General features: G+C 46.0%; 1 long non-coding RNA gene across 1 annotated transcript in view; it reads left to right on the top strand.

Moving 5' to 3' along the window:
• The window catches only part of LOC149468477 (uncharacterized), a 52,888-nt gene that overhangs the window by 13,530 nt on the left and 18,953 nt on the right, over nucleotides 1-20,405 (top strand). The window contains exon 2 of the long non-coding RNA XR_016311708.1: nucleotides 19,803-19,986. This is a non-coding gene — a long non-coding RNA (uncharacterized LOC149468477). The remainder of the gene's footprint in view (nucleotides 1-19,802; nucleotides 19,987-20,405) is intronic.

Genomic DNA, 20,405 nt, shown 5'->3' with positions numbered 1-20,405 from the left:
GTCAACAACAACGGGACAAAACAGTACAGAACAGTAGACAGAGAATCACAGGTCACGGGCCGGGTTCAGCAACGGAAGGTCAGATCAAAGGGAAACACAGAGCATGGTCTTAGTCACAAGCCGAGTCAGAATACCAGAAGAGTCACGAGCGTATACACAGAGCTGTAGCAAGACAAAGACACAAGACACAAGTGCAAAGAGCATGTGCAGATCCCAGGCTTATATGTACTCAGCCACACCCCTCTGGGGGATGGACCTCAGAGACCTGAAGGCATAAAAGATTCCCATCATGCTCAGCAGAAATCCAAGATGGATGCCAGCACATGGAGTAACATAACCTCTGGGAAAAGGTAGGACCTTGACAGTACCTCCTCCTCAAGGGCCCCTCCCCCTCCGTGGCTCAACAAAAGGTTTCTGAGGAAAGCGGGTATGAAACGCGTGGAGGAGGGCAGGAGCATGGACATCCGCGGAAGGAACCCAGGAACGCTCCTCGGGACCATAACCGCGCCAATGAACCAGGAACTGTAATCGGCCGTGCACCAATCGAGAGTCCAGGATCCGGCTCACCTCATACTCCTCATGACCGTCAACCCGAATGGGACGGGGCCGAGGCAGAGAGGTAGTGAAGCGATTGCAGATCAGAGGTTTCAACAGTGATACATGAAAGATATTGGAGATCCGCATCCCAGGTGGTAGGGCAAGGGCATAGGCCACCGGATTCACCTTGCGGAGAATGCGAAAAGGACCGACAAAACGGGGAGCTAGTTTGGGTGTGGGCACCCGAAGATTGAGGTTACGAGTAGACAACCACACCCGATCGCCGACCTGGTATGAAGGAGCGGTCAACCGTCTGCGATCAGCCTGGAACTTCTGACGCTGAGCCGAGTCCCTCAAAGCCCTCTGGATCTGCCCCCATGAAGAACGCAGGGCAGCAAGATGGTTCTCCACAGCCGGAATGTCCTGTGGTGAGAACCTCTCAGGTAATATCGCGGGTTGGTACCCATAGTTGGCCATGAAGGGGGACATCCCGGAGGAGGAGTTGACCGCTGAGTTCCTGGCAAACTCTGCCCAAGGCAGGAGATCGGCCCAATCGTCCTGATGGTCCGAGATATAACACCGAAGGAATTGTTCTAAGGCCTGATTGGAACGCTCCGCAGCCCCATTGGACTGCGGGTGGTAGGCTGAAGAAAAGGAGAGACTAATACCCAACTGGGAGCAGAAGGCGCGCCAGAATCTGGACACGAACTGACTCCCGCGGTCCGAGACAATCACCTTGGGCAACCCATGCAGGCGAAAAATCTCCCTGGAAAAGACCGTGGCCAGTTCTTGCGCTGTTGGTAATTTCCTGAGTGGAATACAATGGCACATTTTGGAAAAACGATCGACGACCATGAGGATGACCGTATGACCCCGAGACACAGGGAGGTCTACAATAAATTCCATGCCCAGGTGTGACCAAGGACGCTCCCCATTGGGAATGGGTTGCAGAAGACCCATTGGAAGATGCCGTGGAGATTTATTCTGGGCACAGATCGAACATGCCGCTACATAAGAGGCGATGTCGGCACGGAGAGTTGGCCACCAGAACAACAGAGAGACGACCCAAGACAACTGGTTCCTCCCGGGATGCCCGGCAGTTTTGGAGTTATGGTAGGTACGCAGCAGACGGGTGTGCAACCCCTCGGGTACAAAACATCTACCCTCCGGTCTCTCGGGAGGAGCGTCAGTTTGTGCCGCCAAAATCTGCTCCCCAAGGGGAGAAGTCAGACTGGTACGAATGGCAGCCAGGATCTGATCTGGAGGTATGAACGAGGTTGGCTCAGAGTCCTCCCTGGACAACTCAGAGTATTGCCGCGATAATGCATCAGCCCTGACATTCTTGGAACCAGGCAAATAGGAGACCACATAGTTGAACCGCGACAAGAACAAGGCCCATCTGGCCTGACGGGGTGTCAATCTTTTGGCCTCCGAAAGATAAGTCAGGTTCTTATGATCGGTAAGAATGAGGACCGGAACCACGGAGCCCTCGAGCAGGTGCCTCCATTCCTTGAGAGCCAGAATGATTGCCAACAACTCCCTATCTCCAATCTGGTAGTTGCACTCTGCAGAGGAAAGCTTCCTGGAGTAGAACCCACAGGGAAGTAGGGGTCCATCGGGCGACCGACGTTGAGACAGGAGAGCGCCTACTCCCGTCTCGGATGCATCAACCTCAAGGTCGAAGGGCAATCCAGGATTGGGATGAGACAGTATCGGAGCCGAAGCGAAGGTGGATTTCAGAGCCTCAAAAGCTACGATGGCCTTGGATGGCCACTCGTGAGGATTACTGCCCTTCTTGGTTAGGTCTGAGAGAGGTTTTGCCAGCGTGGAGAAGTTCCTGATGAACTTCCGATAGTAGTTGGCAAAACCCAAAAAGCGCTGAATGGGCCGAAGACCATTGGGACGAGACCACTGCAGAACCGCCGAAACCTTCTGAGGGTCCATGGAGAATCCCTCCGCAGAAATGATGTAGCCTAAAAAGGCAACTTGGGATAGATGGAATTCGCACTTCTCAAGCTTACAAAAAAGTTCGTTCTCACGTAATCGTTGCAGCACCTGCTTGACATCCTGGATATGGGACTCCATGGAGGCAGAGTAAACCAGGATGTCATCCAAGTAAACTACCACGCACTGCTGCAACAAGTCACGAAGGACATCATTTATGAATTCCTGAAAAACTGCGGGCGCGTTACACAACCCAAAGGGCATCACCAGGTATTCGTAGTGACCGGTTCTGGTGTTAAACGCGGTCTTCCACTCATCCCCCTGTTTGATCCGTACGAGGTTGTACGCCGCCCTAAGGTCAAGTTTGGTAAAGACTGTTGCCCCCTTAAGGCGGTCGAACAACTCAGTAATCAAGGGAATCGGGTATGCATTCTTAGTGGTGATTCGATTGAGACCCCTATAATCAATGCAAGGCCTCAATTCACCACCCTTCTTCTTTACAAAGAAAAAGCCCGCTCCTGCTGGGGAAGTAGACTTACGAATGTGCCCCCGGGAAAGCGCATCCGCAACATACTCCTCCATGGCCTTATTCTCCGCAACCGAGAGAGGATACACCCTGCCACGTGGAGGAGTGGCACCGGGTTGCAAGGATATGGCGCAGTCGTAAGGACGATGAGCAGGTAAGGCACCAGCGCGTACCTTATCAAACACGTCCTGGTACTCCCCATAATCAGTGGGCAACGCAGAGTCTGAGGAGGCACACAACACCTTAACCGGCCCACGGATGCACCCGGCCCCACACTGTGGAGACCACGAGAGAATCTCGGCAGTTTGCCAATTGAAGGTTGGATTGTGCATCTGGAGCCAGGGATACCCCAAAACCACCGAATAGTGCGGGGAAGAAATCACCTGGAAACAGGCCAACTCCCTGTGAACAGCCCCAATAGCTACTTCAACTGGCATAGTCTCGTGGGTAACCTGCGGTGGTTGCAGGGGACTGCCATCTATCGCCTTGAGAACCAATGGGGTAACTCGAGCCTGCAGGGGAATGGAGTGCTGGGCAGCAAACGAGCTGTCCATAAACAACCCGCCGGCCCCAGAATCTACCAACGCCTGGGCCGTCACCGAGCCCTTCACCCAAGAGAGGACAACGGTGATCAGTGGCTTATCTCTGCGGAACGCCGGGGACGAGGAGACTCCACCCAAGATCTGTCCCCGACAGGATCTCAGGTGCGAGCGTTTCCCGGACGGACCGGACAGGACTGCCGAAAGTGCCCACCAAGACCACAGTACAGGCAGCGACCCTCCCGACGCCGAGCGGCCCGCTCTCCCTCGGAAAGGCGAGCAAACCCCAGCTGCATGGGCTCACCACCAGACAATCTATCCCCAGGAGGTGTGGGAGGAGAGGGAGGAATGGGTGGGACAGAAAACGCAGGTGCCAGTCGATTGGAAGGCCTCTGCAGGCGTTCCTTGAGTGAAGGCCTCTCCCTGAGCCTGGTATCAATCAGGATCAGGGAGGAAATTAGTGCTTCCAGCTCCACAGGCAATTCCTTGGCTGCGATCTCGTCCTTCAATGCATCAGAAAGACCCTGAGAAAACGCAGCCACCAGAGCCTCATTGTTCCAACCCACCTCTGCTGCCAGGGTACGAAACTCTATGGCGTACTCGGCCACGGTCCGTGAACCCTGATGCATAGACATGAGCAGTTTGGCAGCCGAGGCGGAGCGAGCCGGTAGGTCGAATACCCTACGGAAGGCATCGACAAAACCGGAAAATTCGTGAATCACTGGGTCATTCCTCTCCCATAAGGGATTCGCCCAGGCCAAGGCCTTGTCTGAGAGTAGCGATATTAGGAAACCCACCTTTGACCTCTCAGTCGGAAAAGCGTGGGGTATTAATTCAAAGAAAATCCCCACCTGGATGAGGAACCCACGACACTGACTCGGCTCACTACCAAAGCGCTGTGGAAGAGGGGCTGAACCAGTCATACCTCTGGGCGCCGCGGGTGCCGCAGCAGCCGCGGCGGTAGGCGCAACAAGCGGAACAGCAGTGGGAGCGACCACCGGAGTGACGACCTGCCTAATAACACCAGGAGTAAGGTGCGCGGTGCGTGCCAGCAGAGTTTGCAACGCCTGAGCGAACTGATCCAACAGGAGATCCTGCTGATCCAGTCTGGCGACCAACATTGGAAGTGAAGGCGTACCTGCACCGTCAGGATTCATGGTACTTGTGTAATGTCAGGGCAGGGCTGTGGAACGGACAGGTAGGCCTAGTGGCAGGGTAATGCACTGGCTGACAACAACCACCACCAACAGACCGAAGTCCCTCAGGGCGCGGAGTCTAAGTCCCAGGCTGCCCTTCACCAGGGCCCCTGATGGTGGGGATGGACTTGACGCAGCCAGGAACCAGGTCGCGGCCCCCGAGACACCCCGGCTGTGGTAATGGCCGCCGCCAATGGCGTGTAGCTGGTGAGAATGACAATAGCGTAGTCAGACAAGCCGGGTCAACAACAACGGGACAAAACAGTACAGAACAGTAGACAGAGAATCACAGGTCACGGGCCGGGTTCAGCAACGGAAGGTCAGATCAAAGGGAAACACAGAGAATGGTCTTAGTCACAAGCCGAGTCAGAATACCAGAAGAGTCACGAGCGTATACACAGAGCTGTAGCAAGACAAAGACACAAGACACAAGTGCAAAGAGCATGTGCAGATCCCAGGCTTATATGTACTCAGCCACACCCCTCTGGGGGATGGACCTCAGAGACCTGAAGGCATAAAAGATTCCCATCATGCACAGCAGAAATCCAAGATGGATGCCAGCACATGGAGTAACATAACCTCTGGGAAAAGGTAGGACCTTGACAGGTGGGTGGGAGATGCGGAGAGTGGAAGGGAGAGAAAAAAAAAAATAAAAAAAAAATTTGAGTCTCTATTTCTCCCCTCCCTCTCTCCCCCGCCCCAAACCGCCCCCTCTTCTTCCCCTAACACGCAGCCAGTCCTCTTTTCTTATATCTTCTAATTCTCCTTTTTCTTCTTCCCATCCTTCTATTTCCATTCTTTGCAAGTCCAATCTCTCACAAAAGACTCTCAGTTCCTCTGGAAATATCAGATAGGCTGTGACTCCGTTTCTCCATCCAATTAGGCATTCTGGGGTTCCCCATTTATACTGCACCTTCTACTTTCTCATTTGTTCCAATAAAGGTCTCAAGGATCTTCTTCTCCATAGGGTCTCTGATGTTAAGTCCGCATAGATTTGGATATTTAAATCTCTATATTTAATTATTGATCTTCCTTTAATCTTCCTCCAAATCTTATCTTTGTCCCCAGATTTTTGAAATTGAACAACTGTATCCCTCGGTCTCTCCTTCCCCATGATCTGTTTGAGCTTTCCTGTTCTGAACACTCCATCCAGATTAATCACTTCTGATTCCGCTCTATCCATTATGGAGTTTAGAATTTTACTAACTAGTTCATACAGTGATTCCCCTTTTACAGACTCTGGGATTCCTCGTACCCTAAGATTACTCCTTCTTTCTTTATTCTCTTGAACCTCCATCCTATAAAGAAGTTTTTTCTGAATAAAGTCCATATTTATTATCTTCCTTTCTAGGTTAACAATGGTTTGGGCCTGATTTTTAACTTTCTCCTCTGTTTCCTCCACTCTCAGCAACAGGTGCCCCAAATCATTCCGAATAGATGTCATTTCTTGTTTTATCATTTTCTCCAGACTTTGAAACATTTCTGTCATCTCTTTTTTATTTGGTACATGTAGTTCACCCTCAGGTTCGTTTTTCTCCAGCCTTTCCACCGTTTGTTGACTACAGCTGCTAATCATGTCCAGTGATAATCTAGGGTTACTTCCCAAGCTGATTTCCATTTCACCCTTTTCACTAGTATCTTGGTGCCTTTCTGGGGTACTATTTCCTTGAGTAGTATATTTCTTGATTGTTCCCATTTGAGACCCTTTGAGCCCTGCTCCTTTAATTCATTTATTCTTCATATCCTCTATGGGTCTTGTTTTTTTCTATGACCCCTTATACAAGTGTAAGTCATATGTCTATGGCTTGTTAACCCAGCCTTGCCTTGCTATTTTTCCTTTTATTTTACTTTTCTGTGTCCCCTTCTTCCTCTTCTCTTCTCCACCTCTTCTTGACCCTTGGGAATCCCCCCTCCTCTCTTTCACCTTTTTCCTCCCCTCTGCCACAGGAGATTATAGTACACACACAATATTCCAGTATGTAAAAAGCCCCAGCCGCTCTCACTCACCCGTCTCTTTACTTGCTCATCGGGTAGAGGGCCTTTCTCAGTCCCAGGGGGATTCCTCCGGGTCTCCTTTGGCCTCTCGGTCACCTGGAGGTCATCACAAGGCTACAGGCTGCTTCTCCCAATTTTCCAGGGTCCAGGGCCAGTCTGCGCGCCGGGGAACGAGGCCAGGAGTGAGCCGGAACTTCCCTCTCTGCTCGGGATGCCGGCCGGTCTCACCTCCTCCCAGAGATCCTCCGCGACTTGTCACATGGTCCCGCCGCGTCTCCTCGTCTCCCGGCTGACCCGGCTCCTGCCTCTCTTCACGGGCCACTCAGCTCCCCTGCTCTCCGGCCTCTCCTGCTCGACCCACCTAACTCCGGTGAGTCTGCCCCTTCATTTTTTTTGTTTCCGAGGGTCCCTGGGAAGGATGGGAAGCGGAGCCTAGCAGAGTGCTAGTGCCTCACGCTCTCCTCGGCCGCCATGTTCGGGCTCCTCCCCCCTTCAGTGTGCTGGATTTCCCTGTCAATCATCTGCTCTTACTCAGGATGACTACCCATATAAATGAGTATGGAAAGTATTAATGAGGGGTATGTCAAATGTTAATCAGCTTTTTGCATAAATGGTCAAAATGATATAATTATATCTGTGAAATGTAAACAACTCAGCATGTATATACATTTAATAAACCCGGATAATATGTTCACCACACCAGACGGTGGCCTGGGTTCTTCGGCAAAAAATAGTGGAGAACAGTGGGTACCTAACATACTTTTATTGACCAGAGCAGAACAGGATTTAGGTGGTTGGCCATGTTTAGGTACTCTGATTAGTCTCTCACCTCCTGCCAAGTTCTTCAGGACCCAGGAGTATTATGGGACAGCTGAACTGAGTTCTGCAGAAATGCCTTGTTCATCTGATACTAATGTTGTGGGTCAGCCCTTTTGCTAGAGCTAATTCCTGTGTGTGCAAATGCCAGACCCAGCTGAACTAATGTAAACTAATTTGGGATGAATTTCACATGTCATTTGCTATTAGAAGAAGTAGATTTGAGATTGTCTGTTTCCTGTCAAAGTGCTTAGACAGCTTACTGTTGGAAGAGATTAATATACACTGGGAGAACTGTTTTTTTTTAAATCAATGCTTGCATTTGAAGAGCTGATACAAAAAAGTAAAATTTAAATGGTAGTGGTTTTCTGAGATCATTGAGGAAAGAATCTACAGTAGTCACGCAAACCTGTGCATTGTGTTATGCTGTTAGTGTAGTGTTGCTAACAGAATGCTTGCAGTTAAAAAGAAATTAACCACTTGCCCCCCAGAGGATTTACCCCCCTTCCTGACCAGGACTGTTTTTGCTAGTTGGCGCTGTGCTATTTCAACTGGTAACTGTGTGGTCATGCAATGCTGTACCCAAACTAAATTTATCTCCTTGTTCCACACTGTAACATAAATGTAGGATTTGGATAGCTGTGATGTGATCTGTAGAAATATGTTATTATAGATCTTGTCTCATGTTATTACAGATATTTTTATTATTATTATACAGGATTTATATAGCGCCAACAGTTTGCACAGCGCTTTACAATATAATAAGATAAGTGTTCAGTATTCAGTCAGAATCAGAGGTTTACCAATTAGCATCTGAAAGGACAGAAGCAGCTTCTAGGCTGGAGGTGACACCTAGATGTCAATAAAAGGTTGTTACCTATGTAGTCAGACTTTGCCACCTTCTTGAAGTCTAAAAGAGGAGCTCCAGCATTTCGGCTTCGAGAAGCAGCAGGAGACCAGGAGTGGCTCCCATGTGTCTGCCAGCGATAATTTACATACACGGATCAAAGGAAAATATTTTATCCCTCATGAAAGCTAAAATATTAGTTGCAGAGAGATGAAAATACTTCCTTCTGATTGGACACACTGTAGGCTACATCTGCATGTAAAACTGTATTTGTGGCCCCTGTGGAATCCCAGAGAAACGCAGAAAACTGTTATATGGTGCCTGATTGCGACAGCTGAACAGCGACTGATACTGTCACGATCAGACTGACGCGCTGGTGTCGTAAATTCTATCCCTGACTTGGTGATTCAAACCGTTCCTGGTCTAATCAACTTTGGGCACTTCAGTACCCAGAACGTCCTGTGGGCTGGTACAGGAACACCCCCCAGGGCTAATTGGCCAAGGGCTAATGTCCAGCCTACGTCCATATTTTAATAAATTGAGGACCCTGAGATATGGACGGTGTGATTCTGACTTGCTTCAGTCGCAGGATAACTCTTGGTAAAAGTTTTATTTCTGTTTTTATTCTCTTTTATTTTATAGTGAATAGTCAATTGTGTGTCTTTTTGTATTTTCTGTAACTCTTTATAATTTGTACATATTTTTTGCACTGCCCACTTTTGGGATATTAAATCATAAAATTAATAAGTGACTTCTGAGTACTTAAGCTCGGGCTCATATCTCCAGATAGATTGTATTGTATTGCAGAGTCTATATATGCTCAGTCAAGTTCATTGCCAATCTGTATGCAATTGCACTGCGTGTTGGCAGATTGCATGCAGATTGTAAAGTAACAGATCTGCCAGATGGAGATCAGTGTGTGTGTGGTGACCCAGCAGACTAGTCTGCAGATAAACTGTTGGGTGGTGGCAAGCTACCGTTTGTTGTGTGTCTGGTGTGGGGGGGTGTGGACAGTGGAAGAGTGATTAACACCGGGGTTCTAGCTTGTAGGATAGCTGGAGGAATCCTAGAAGGGTGTGCCAATTGTTAGACTGCTCCCCAACCCTTAGAGTGCACCAGATTGTATATAAGATTGGAGTGGAGTCTCCCTCTAGTGGTGGCCAGAGGTAGTGCAGGCTGTGAAAGTGTATCATGGCCAGTCGTATATGTTCAAAGTAAGTCCCCCTCATTCCCTCTTTACCCAAAGTCATGGCCGGACTTGCACACCTCGGTTAGCTAGTCGCTGTGGGCGTGTGCATGCAGTTTGGATCCATGACAAACACAAATAGAGCTTTCTTTTGGTGGTATTTGATCACCTCTGGGTTTTTTTTGCGCTGTAAACAAATATAAGAATTATATAAATATATATAAATAATAATTTTTTTAACTGTAACTAGCAGATATTAGGGTTGCTCAAAATGCGATAGCCAGTTTCCTGACTACCTAACATCTTTCGAGACCCTGTGCAAATATGTGCCCTGAATTGTGCTGTGCTGTACCCTATAATAATAGTCCGCTAGTGTATGGTAGCGACAAAAGCAGTCCTTGAGGAAGAGACAAGGTTGGCCAGGATAGGAGGGACAAAAAAAGCGGTTGTCACACCTAACTCCATGTCTGCTACAGACACATCTTTTTGGGGGTGTCCTTTGGGTTGGGGTACCAGGAATAGCATCGGGAAAATGCCTCTCATACAGCCGGCTAACTGCATCTGGGTAGGGGGTTTGGGCCATAGTACCTTCTGGATAGAAAAGGGCCATTATTCTTCATGGAATTTTAGGAAGGATCCACTATGTCCAGTTGCTTTGTAAAGCACAAAAGCATTTTATAGAGCCAACTGAAATAAATTAACAGACACTTTTTGTACCGGCGTATGGCTTTTCAGGAAACTAAGTATGGCTTCATCATCTGGTCCTTGAAGTCCACCCCTCCCATGTGAAGGTTATAGTCGTGGACACAGAGGGGCTTCTCAGCAACACCAACTTCTGTGGCAATTTGGATGGTCGTGTCTGGGTGAATGAAAGACAGGACAAAAACATTCTGTTTGTTCACCCACTTCACTGCAAGCAATTTATCATTTCTCAAGCAGGTTGCACGGTGCAACATGCACCAATCCCAAGATTGTACAAGTGGCACATTTGAATAAAAAATTGTCCACGTATAAGTGGTACCCCATATGGTAAAAGGATGACACCAAGTCCCAAACTATCTTGCCACTGCTGCCCATTTAGTCTGGGCATCCGGGGAGCTCCACGTGACTATCTTTTCCCTCATAAACCTGAAACGTATGCGTACAGCCTGTTGTCATCTCACAGGTCTTATACATCTTGACCCCATATCTGACACGCTTGCTGAGGAGAAATTGTTTGAATGCAAGGCGGCCAGAAAAACGAATGAGGGTCTTATCAACACAGATGTGCTGGGGAGTATAGACATCTGTAAATCTTTGGTTAAGGTGATTTATGAGGGGCCAAATTTAGTGGAGCTGGTCAAATTCAGGGTCACCCCGAGGATGGCAGAGTGTATTGTCCTTGAAATGCATAAATCTCATTATATTCTCATATCTATGCCTGGCCATGGCAGCAGAGAACACGGGCATATGATGAATTGGGTCTGTGGACCAATACAACCGCAATTCATTTTTCTTAGTAATGCCCATGTTAAGGGTTAGGCCCAAAAAAACTTGAAATTCAGAAACTGTAATAGGATTCCATGCAAATGGTCTGGCAAGGTTTGAATTGGGGTTGGCAGTGATAAACTGTTGTGATCCACAATCAATGCATACGGATCTTCTGTGAAAAACAGCTCCAAAAGATCAAGGGGAATAGTTACATTTGCTCTTTCCACCTGAATTCTGGATTGGGCAGTGAAGAGAGGAAGTACAGGTGCTGCAGAATTTGTGGGCTACCAATCAGGATTTTCAAGCACATCCGGAAGGACATTAGGGGCTCTACAGGCTTGTGTGTGAATTCTTTGTGGCTACTACTTGTGCTAGCCACCGCACCACCTTGTACTGCACTTATGGGACTTGCCACATCACCAAGTGATACTGCAGTGCTGGTATGTATAAGACCAGGATGTACTAGGCCGATGGTGCTTGCAAGTTCACCAAAAGGTAGAGTGGCACTAGTACTGGCACTCTGCTGCATATGAGAACCATCCTGCAATTGTAACAATTGTAATATCTCAGGAACCTGGGTACACATGACCTTAGCAGGGACCTCTTCATATTGTGAGGCAAATTCTGTCAGTGAGGCTTCCCCTTCACTCTCATCTGACATGCTTAGAATCCTGTAGGCCTCTTCACTAGAGTACCTTTTGTTGGACATTTTGGCCACTAAATTTATAGATACCTAATGTGACTCACAGGAAAAAGAGCATCTGGCTGTCAGGGTCTGCTTGAACCGCTATATAAAAATTTACCTGCAAGTGTTAGCAGAGATCAGGCCTGATTCTGCAAACACTGTGGTTTTGTGTACAATGTATCAAGTGACAGTGACCTACTGACACTGCATTTGCTGGGGGAGAAGGGGGGAAGTGGGGAGGTTAAGTGTAGGGGCTACATGCATGTGCTGGCAGGTTATGGGGCTGATCCTGCTAATGCTGCATTTTTGGAGACACTATACTAGTATGAATGCTGGTATAGTGCTTATCTGATCAAAGATCAGACACTCTGTTCAGACACTATACTAGCAACGGAGGTTTATTGTGTATGTGAGTGTGTTCCTGGCAATCTAGGGGTTATATGTGGTGACTGATGTAATGACGGGCAATCTGGCGCTATCTCAGAGGGACACTAACACTATCTGAAGTCACCGGGGGCACTAATACAGTGATCAGTGAAAAAATCTGTACACTGAACTAATGACACTGGTGACAGGGCAGTGAAGGGGTTAATTGGGGGGCGATCAGGGGGTTAAATGTGACCTATCAGTTTTTTTTACTGTGTGTAGTGATCTTACCCACGTGGATCTGTTTTCTTCTCTCTGGGATGGAATGTGCCCAGAGAGAGAAGATTTAATAATTTCCTGTACCTGTGTAAATGTAAACACAGGTACAGAAAGATCTCTGATAGGGCAGGGATCAATCAGCAGATCCGGGCCTGAATCTGTTGATTGATTGGTCAGACACTGAATCAGATGTGATTAGGTGATCAGGTGAGCGCCCCTGGCCCGCAATCCCAGCGGGAGTGTGAATCACGTATATATATGTGCCTTTGCACAGGGAGTCTGCCCTGTAGCAGTATTCCTCCTATAGGGTAGACCTTCACCGATTAGGTACCCACAATGTATAGAATGCAAGAATGGGCAATGCCAAAAGTCTGAGGGAGAAATCTCATCTGAATGTTAAAGCCCTTGAGAGGGCTTTCTTGTAATGCAAGAAAGGAAGAGTTTGGAATATGCCACTGTGTTGTGACCTATGTACTCTAGCAGATAAATACAGTTGTGTTATTCTGTGTGCCTTCCTACTTATGGCCAAATATGCATAAAAGCATGACTAGGGTAACCCATAGGTCTCCAAGTCATTCTAAATTTTACCATAGATTCCCTTTCCAACTTATATTAATTAAGAAACGACTAAGGACCCAATCTGGAGAAAATTGGCCAGCTTGGCCATTTATTAACAAATAACCAAAATAACATTCCTTAAAACAGAAACCAAACTCATAAACCAGTAGCCATAACATACAGGTTTCTGGTCTTGGGAGGCACCTGAGAACCAACATCAGGTACATAGGTGTATTTGCGTTACTACTTCACGATCCCCAGCTGCAAAACATTGGCTCCTGGTCAAGCCCACTTCTCCACAGATACCTACTTGTTACCACTTCCCAGATAATACTCCATTAACTGGGATCCAACAGAGGACACCATACCTTAGATGGGTCACTGCTATGGACTGTTCCAAAATTGTTAATGCCTCCAAAGACCCCAACCGCCACAGCTCGCAGGTGTAACACCTTACACCTGAGAGCCTCACCACCAACACTTTGCCTGCTGTACCCCATCCTGCAGGCCCAGAAACCATAAATCCTTCCCATTGCATTCAAGTGGACACCACCACTTCATAGATACAGCCAGGTATCCACCTCAAGGTCCTGATATCGAACAACAAAACCCCCATTGCGCACCACAAAACGTCCCACTTCCTTATTGACCTTGATCCATGCTTTATTCAACCGCTCAACAGACTGAACAAAATGCCACAAAGTGCAGCCAACAATCTCGGACCAAACTACCACCATGTCCAGGAAGGCAGTGCGCAGCCGGAGAAAATCATACTTAATGTACCCGATAAGATGCCGCATGGATCAAATCCCCAGGTCATTACCATCCAACATGTATAGATCCATACACACCAAACCTGCCCCAACACACAACAAAAGGTCCCTCCATTCACGCCGCACCTTAGAATATGCAGACCAAGTAGACCCACTCAAAGAATTCTGGAGCAAGCTTGCAGCAACTCCAACGCAATTTGCCACATCTGCCAAGGACAGGGGACTCTGCAGCCGGCACCAACTCTTGAAACCTGTCCAGCTGAAACTGAGACAAAGAATCAGCCAATGCGTTAGTTGCCCCAGGTATATGCACAGCATATAAAAATACATTCAACTGCAAACAACATAAAACTAAGTGATGTAACAGCCGGAGCGGAAGAAGCAGAAAGCCAGTTAATAACCTGCACCACCCCCATATTATCACAGTGTAGATGGACTTTCTTGTCACAGAAAGAGTCCCCCCAAAATTCCACCACCACTAGTACCAGAAATAGTTCCAAAAGAACCAAGTTCCACAAAATACCAGCTTCACACCACTCCCTGGACCAGCGCTCCGCACTCCCTTGGCCACCAAGGAAAACCCTGTAGCCTGTGGAACCCGCAGTGTCCATAAAGAGCTCCAAGTCAAAGTTACTTGAAGCCAGAGGGAACAGCCATTGATGGTGTCCAAAAACACATTCCACACCTGTAAGTCCTCTCTATGTTCACTGCTCAATGTGAAGAAATGGCACAGACTAGAGACTTCAGCAGTGACCAGGAGGGACTGCAGCTGCCACAGTTGGATTTTGCGCTTACAGACCACCATGCCAACCTCCGCCTTGAGGGCAAGCAGCTTGTCGTCAGGCAGGTGGCATTCCATGGCGAGCAAGTCGACCAAAGTCCCCAAAAAAACAAATCACTGCCGTCGGGCCTTCCATGTTATCCACAGCCAATGGTGTGCCAAAGAAGTCCACAAAATGTTCAATCATTGCCAGTAAAATGCCACACAAGTTAGACAAGGGGGGGCCAATACACAGAAAGTCATCCAGGTAATGGAGAATGGAACTGACCATCAACACCTCACGGACCAACCATTCAACAAACAAACTGAACGTCTCAAAGAAAGAACAGGAGATATAACAGCCCATGGGGAGGCAGCGGTCGACATAAAAGGAGTCCAACTACTGGCAACCCAGGAGGTTAAAACTCTGAGGATGCACAGTCAGCAACTGGAATACCACCTCAATGTTTGTTTTAGCCATGAGGAAACCCCGCCCATAACACCACACCCAAAAGAGGGCAGCATTAAACGAGGTATAAGACACCGCACAAGCTTTAGGATCAATTGCATCATTTACCGAACTACCCTTGGGGAAAGATAAGTGGTGGATCAAGCTAAATTTATAAGGCTCCTTCTTAGGAACGAGGCCCAATGGAAAGACCACCAAATATCCAGCAGAGAGTGAGTGAACGGGCCGGCCATGCAGCCCAAGGCAACCTCCCTGGCAAGTTTGTCGGAAGACACATCCGGATGCAACTGGGTCAAAAGGAGATTGTCCACCATAGGGGGAATTTGAGCAAGAGAGCAAGGAATAACAAGGAATATTAAAACCAACTGAAAAGCCAGATGCCAGCAACCAGGCAGCAGCCCGATCTGGATAACTATTGGAGCATTCATGTCGGAATCGACAGGTGGCAGCACATACCTTTGTTAAACACTTGCCCTCCTGAGGATTTACCTCCCTGCCAGACCAGGCCATTTTTTGCGTTACTGCACTGAGTTACTTTAACTGACAGCTGCGGAGTCATACAATGCTGCACCCAAATGAAGTTTACGTCTTTTTTTTCCCCACAAATAGAGCTTTCTTTTGGTGGTATTTGATCACCTGTGCGGTTTTTATTTTTTGCGCTATAAAAAAATGGACCGACAATTTTGAGAAAAAAACAATATTTTTGACTTTTTGCTATTAAACATGTCCAGTAAAAAAAAAAATTATAGCATTTACAAATGGCAGTATATATACTGGGCTTTTTTTTAAAAATATATTTTTATTACTATTAGTGGTGATTAGAGACTTATAGCAGGACTGCGGCAGGCATTCTGACACTGGAGGGAACTGACTTTGTGTCACTGACATCCCCAGTGACACCAATACAGTGATCAGTGCTAAAAAAAAGTGCTGACACTGTACTAATGGCACTGAGCAGGAAAGGGTTAACATGAGGGGTGATCAAAGGGTCAAATGTGTGCTGTGTGCTGGTTCACTCTGTCCTGTGTCCATGTGCTTCACTGTAAGCACACTGCTTTGGATGGCTGGGCTGTGCACGAGCTGACAGGGAGAACTGTATTGCTTACATACAGTTCTTCTCCCGATTGGAGAACCTCGGCAATCACCGGGCACACACCCCCTACCCTATACGTGATTTTGAGCTCCCATGCCGCTGCTCCCAAGGATTTGCTGCTCTTTGGGTCACCTTCTTGTATACCCCCACAGCAGCTCCACCTACTCTCCATAATTGACCGCCCTTCTAACCAACTATACCTTAACCCTGTCCTGCCTTGTATCCCCTATCCCCATTGTCATGTAGCCCCACGCCTTTTTTTTTTTTTTTTTGCTTTGGGCTCATCTTGAACAATTTATATAGCAAAAAGTGAGACAGAGGATGAGAAAGGAAAAGCAATGTTGTGTATTTATGATGTAAGCTAGTTCCTTGTAATCTGACAAGGGTTGTGATAAGTGTATGCTTTATGTTTTTGTTTTAAATAAATGAAGCTTGGTTATTGGTATTGAAGTAGATAAAATGCTGTTGAGTTATATGTAAAATATGTGCAGATTATCTGTCCATTTCTTTCATTTACACACTGCTCAACTCCCCTTATGGATAATGAGTGTACACTGGGTGCTGCACCAAGGATATGGTGTTAGACGTGTCTTCTAAAGAATTACTGTAAGCTTTTTGTTTCTTACAGAGAAAAATTTGAAGATCTCCATTTAACCACTTGCCCTCCTGAGGATTTATCCTCCTTCCTGACTAGGACATTTTTTCATTATTTTAACTGACAATTGCGCAGTCATGCAACACTGCACCCAATTTAAATTTACGTCCTTTTTTCCCACGAATTGAGCTTTCTTTTGGTGGTATTTGACCGCCTGTGATTTTTTTTATTTTTTGCGCTATAAAAAAAGAAGACTGACAATTTTGAGAAAAAAAACAATATTTTTGACTTTTTGCTATTAAACATGTCCAGTAAAAAAATTAAAAAAATCAAGTTTCTTCCGAAATTTACACCAAAATGTATTCTGCTACATGTCTTTGCTAAAAAAAAACTTATAGCGGGACTGCGGTGGGCATTCTGACACTGGGGGGAACTGACTTGGTGTCACTGACATCCCCAGTGACACCAATACAGTGATCAATGCTAAAAAAAAAGAACTGACACTGTACTATTGACACTGGGCAGGAAGGGGTTAACATGAGGGGCGATCAAAGGGTTAACTGTATGCTGGGAGTGTTTTATTGGGGGGTGGTGTGTTGGTGCTTCACTGTAAGCACACTGCTTTGGATGGCTGTGCTGTGCACTGCATATACAGACTGATGTTACTGTTGTGGGTTTAATAACACTTTAAGAGAAATAATATATCATTTTAAATATAAGGTGAAAAATACAATTGGTACACTAAATGTACACATACTGAGGATCACCAATATGGGTCCAAATGTTTTGATGAACGATCACATAGTTACAGCAAGGCAACGTTTCGGAGTCTCGCAGGACCCCTTCATCAGGCATGTGACTCTGAAACGTTGCCTTGCTGTAACTATGTGATCATTCATTAAAACGTTTGGACTCGTATTGGTAATCCTCTGTGTGCTGGTGACATTCTCTCATCTTCAGGGACACAGCACATGTTTGGCAGCTGATGTAAGACAATGATTTTGGCTGAAGTCAGCTGACAAGCTGTGTTTAATCACACTCAGAAGTCTGTTTATAAAACAAAGAACTCTGTCTACAGTAATCTGGCTGTTTCTTCTCCCTGCAAAGCAGGGAGAAAAAAAACAGCCATATAGTAAAGTAAAACTAGCACTCATTACACAGTTAGATACAAAGTTAACCCTTTGATTGCCCTTAAATATTAACCCCTTTCCAGCCAGTGTCATTAGTACAGTGAAAGTGTACAGTATTAACACTGATCACTGTATTAGTGTAACTATTGATGTCAGTGTCAGTTAGTCAGTTAATGTACCTCCCAACCAGCCTCAGCTAGCACCAGATTTCCTGCCACACTTTATCCAAATTATTATCCACATGGAAAGCATTCCCTTTGTCTTGATTCGGTCGTGTCCATGCTATAAAAATGACATACCTTCCGAAACTGCTCTATTTTTTTAGAATGCGACCCATTCCCATCCCAAAACATATTCTCAAAATTGAAAAAATGAAAATGCTTAAATTTATTTGGGGTTCCACAAAATCCAGCCCAAGTAATCTACAGGAATAAAATGGCTGGTGGCCTTGGTATTCCTAACATTTCACAATATTATTTGGAGCTTCCTTTAGATTGTAAGCTCCATGAATAGGGCCCTCCTATTCCTTCTGTATTGAACTGTATTGTAATTGTTCTGCCCCCTATATATTGTAAAGTGCTGCATAAACTGTTGGCGCTATATAAATCCTGTATAATAAAAAAATTATAATAATAATAATTTGGCTGCTCAAGTCGGAACCTCTTACATTGCTCCATACTGTTTCAGAATTCCCATCTGGACTTATCTTGCTATTATCCAATGTTCACCGGTCCCAATCTATAATTTAATTTGGCTCACCTCTTCTAGTTGTCTGTTATAGATGTTCCTACTTTACAACCCTCCCTTTCTTGCTGGGATCATTTAAAAATACTCCAGTCATCTGATATCCCCTCATCTTCCCTTATTTGGGATTCTTAACAATCCTATGTTCCCACCCACCATAGAAGACCCGGAAAGTTTTATTTGGTGGCATTATAAAAATGTTAGAACATGACCTCCTGTCCCTAGACAGGATCAAAACACATTCTCACCTTTTGAAACTTTGGCATCTCTCACCATCAGAATTATCACAATTCATTAATTCAGATAACAAATGATATAAGTACCCTTCTCTCTCATACCACAATGTGTCCAACCCTCTTAACACCTTTAAAAAAATGGAAATCAACTCGCAAGTCTTTTCCCAATCCAACAAGAAAACTGCCTATGCTCTTGGTTGGAAACTTCACCTAGGCGACTCTATAGATATTAATGAGTGGGATAAAATTTAGTTAACAGTGGCCAAATGTTCCATTAATGCTCTGGCCCAGGAAAATGCTTACAAATTACTGCTGTGCTGGTAAATTACTCCAGGAAAAGGAACACATTTTTCTCCTTTAACCTCTTCTTTGTGTTTTAAGGTTCAATATCTTTTTATTGGAACGTATACAATAATATATTCACAGTGTATATAGACCATGAAAACAAAAGGGAAAAAAAAAAGAAGTCAACAAAATTAGAAATTACATCCATGGGTAGCGCCTGTCTGAAATTGCAGTTACAAGGTTTTGGTTTACTACATATAGACAAAGTAATATGGCTTAAACTGAAACCATACAGAAACAAATATGCCCAACCCAGGAGTCATGCGTAATAACTGTGGTCCAAACATGGTATACTTACAGTACAAACTGCATTTTTAAAGAGTAATATAAACGTATTAAAGAAGAAAGAGAGGAGAAAGAAAGAGAGAAGAAAGAAAGGCATGGAGAGATTGGGGACAGCCCAGCAGAGACACACGTCATATGTAACAAATCTAGTGGTGTGAAGGCCAGCTGTGTACTCCTTAAGTCTGCATATCCCACAGTTTTTGTTATAGGGAATCAGAGGAGGAATAAATGACCCAAACCCACCACAAAGCAAGAAACGTTTCAGAGGTCTCCCGCTCCTGGGCGAGGAGTTCCTCTACTCCCATAATGTCATTCATTACGTGTACCCAATTGAGGAGGGAAGGTGTACAAGATGTCTTCCATAAAGTAGGTATTAATTGCCTGCCTGCCGATAAAAAAAACCTAAGACAAGACTTTTGACTCCACAGGGAACCTGGTAGGATGAAAAGGAGAGCTATTTCAGGGGAAGGAGTCGACTGCCAAAAAAGACTGAATCTTACAACAGTCCCACCAAACATGTAGATAAGAGCCTTTAGCTTGACTATATCTCCAGCACGTCTCGAAGACCTGTGGGAAAATGTATGGAGAGAGACCGGATCCTTGTACCATCTGGTAAGAAGCTTTTAGTTCTTTTCCTCAGTATAACAGAAATTGCTGGATTTATGGGTAAAGTGAAAGGGCCTTTCCCACTCAGCCGACTCAATTTCATGGCCCAAATCTGTCATCCATGCCTTCATGAAACTTTCATGAAGCATTGGTTGGTGTTAGAATGAAGAACTTTATAAATTGTGGCCAGCATGTGTCTGAACGGTTCTGAGAGAGAGCACAGTCTTTCAAAATCTGTGAGGGGTTGTCTGTTGAGGTTCGAAGACCTCATGGAGTTATAGAAAACCAAAAATTAATGAGCAGTCAGCCAATCAAGGCCTGACATTGGCTAGTCTATCATGGGAGAGGAGAGAAGATGTCTTGCTTGGGGCCACGTGGTACAGTGGAAGCAGCCTATTGATTGTACTCCAATGCTCCCTGGAAAG

Source organism: Staurois parvus, unplaced genomic scaffold, assembly GCF_062004578.1.
Source record: "Staurois parvus isolate SC_StPar_1 unplaced genomic scaffold, SC_StPar_1.0 ptg000086l, whole genome shotgun sequence".
Taxonomy (NCBI): domain Eukaryota; kingdom Metazoa; phylum Chordata; class Amphibia; order Anura; family Ranidae; genus Staurois; species Staurois parvus.
Note: the sequence above shows the minus strand (reverse complement) of the source record. Positions and strands in the feature narration are given on the sequence as shown.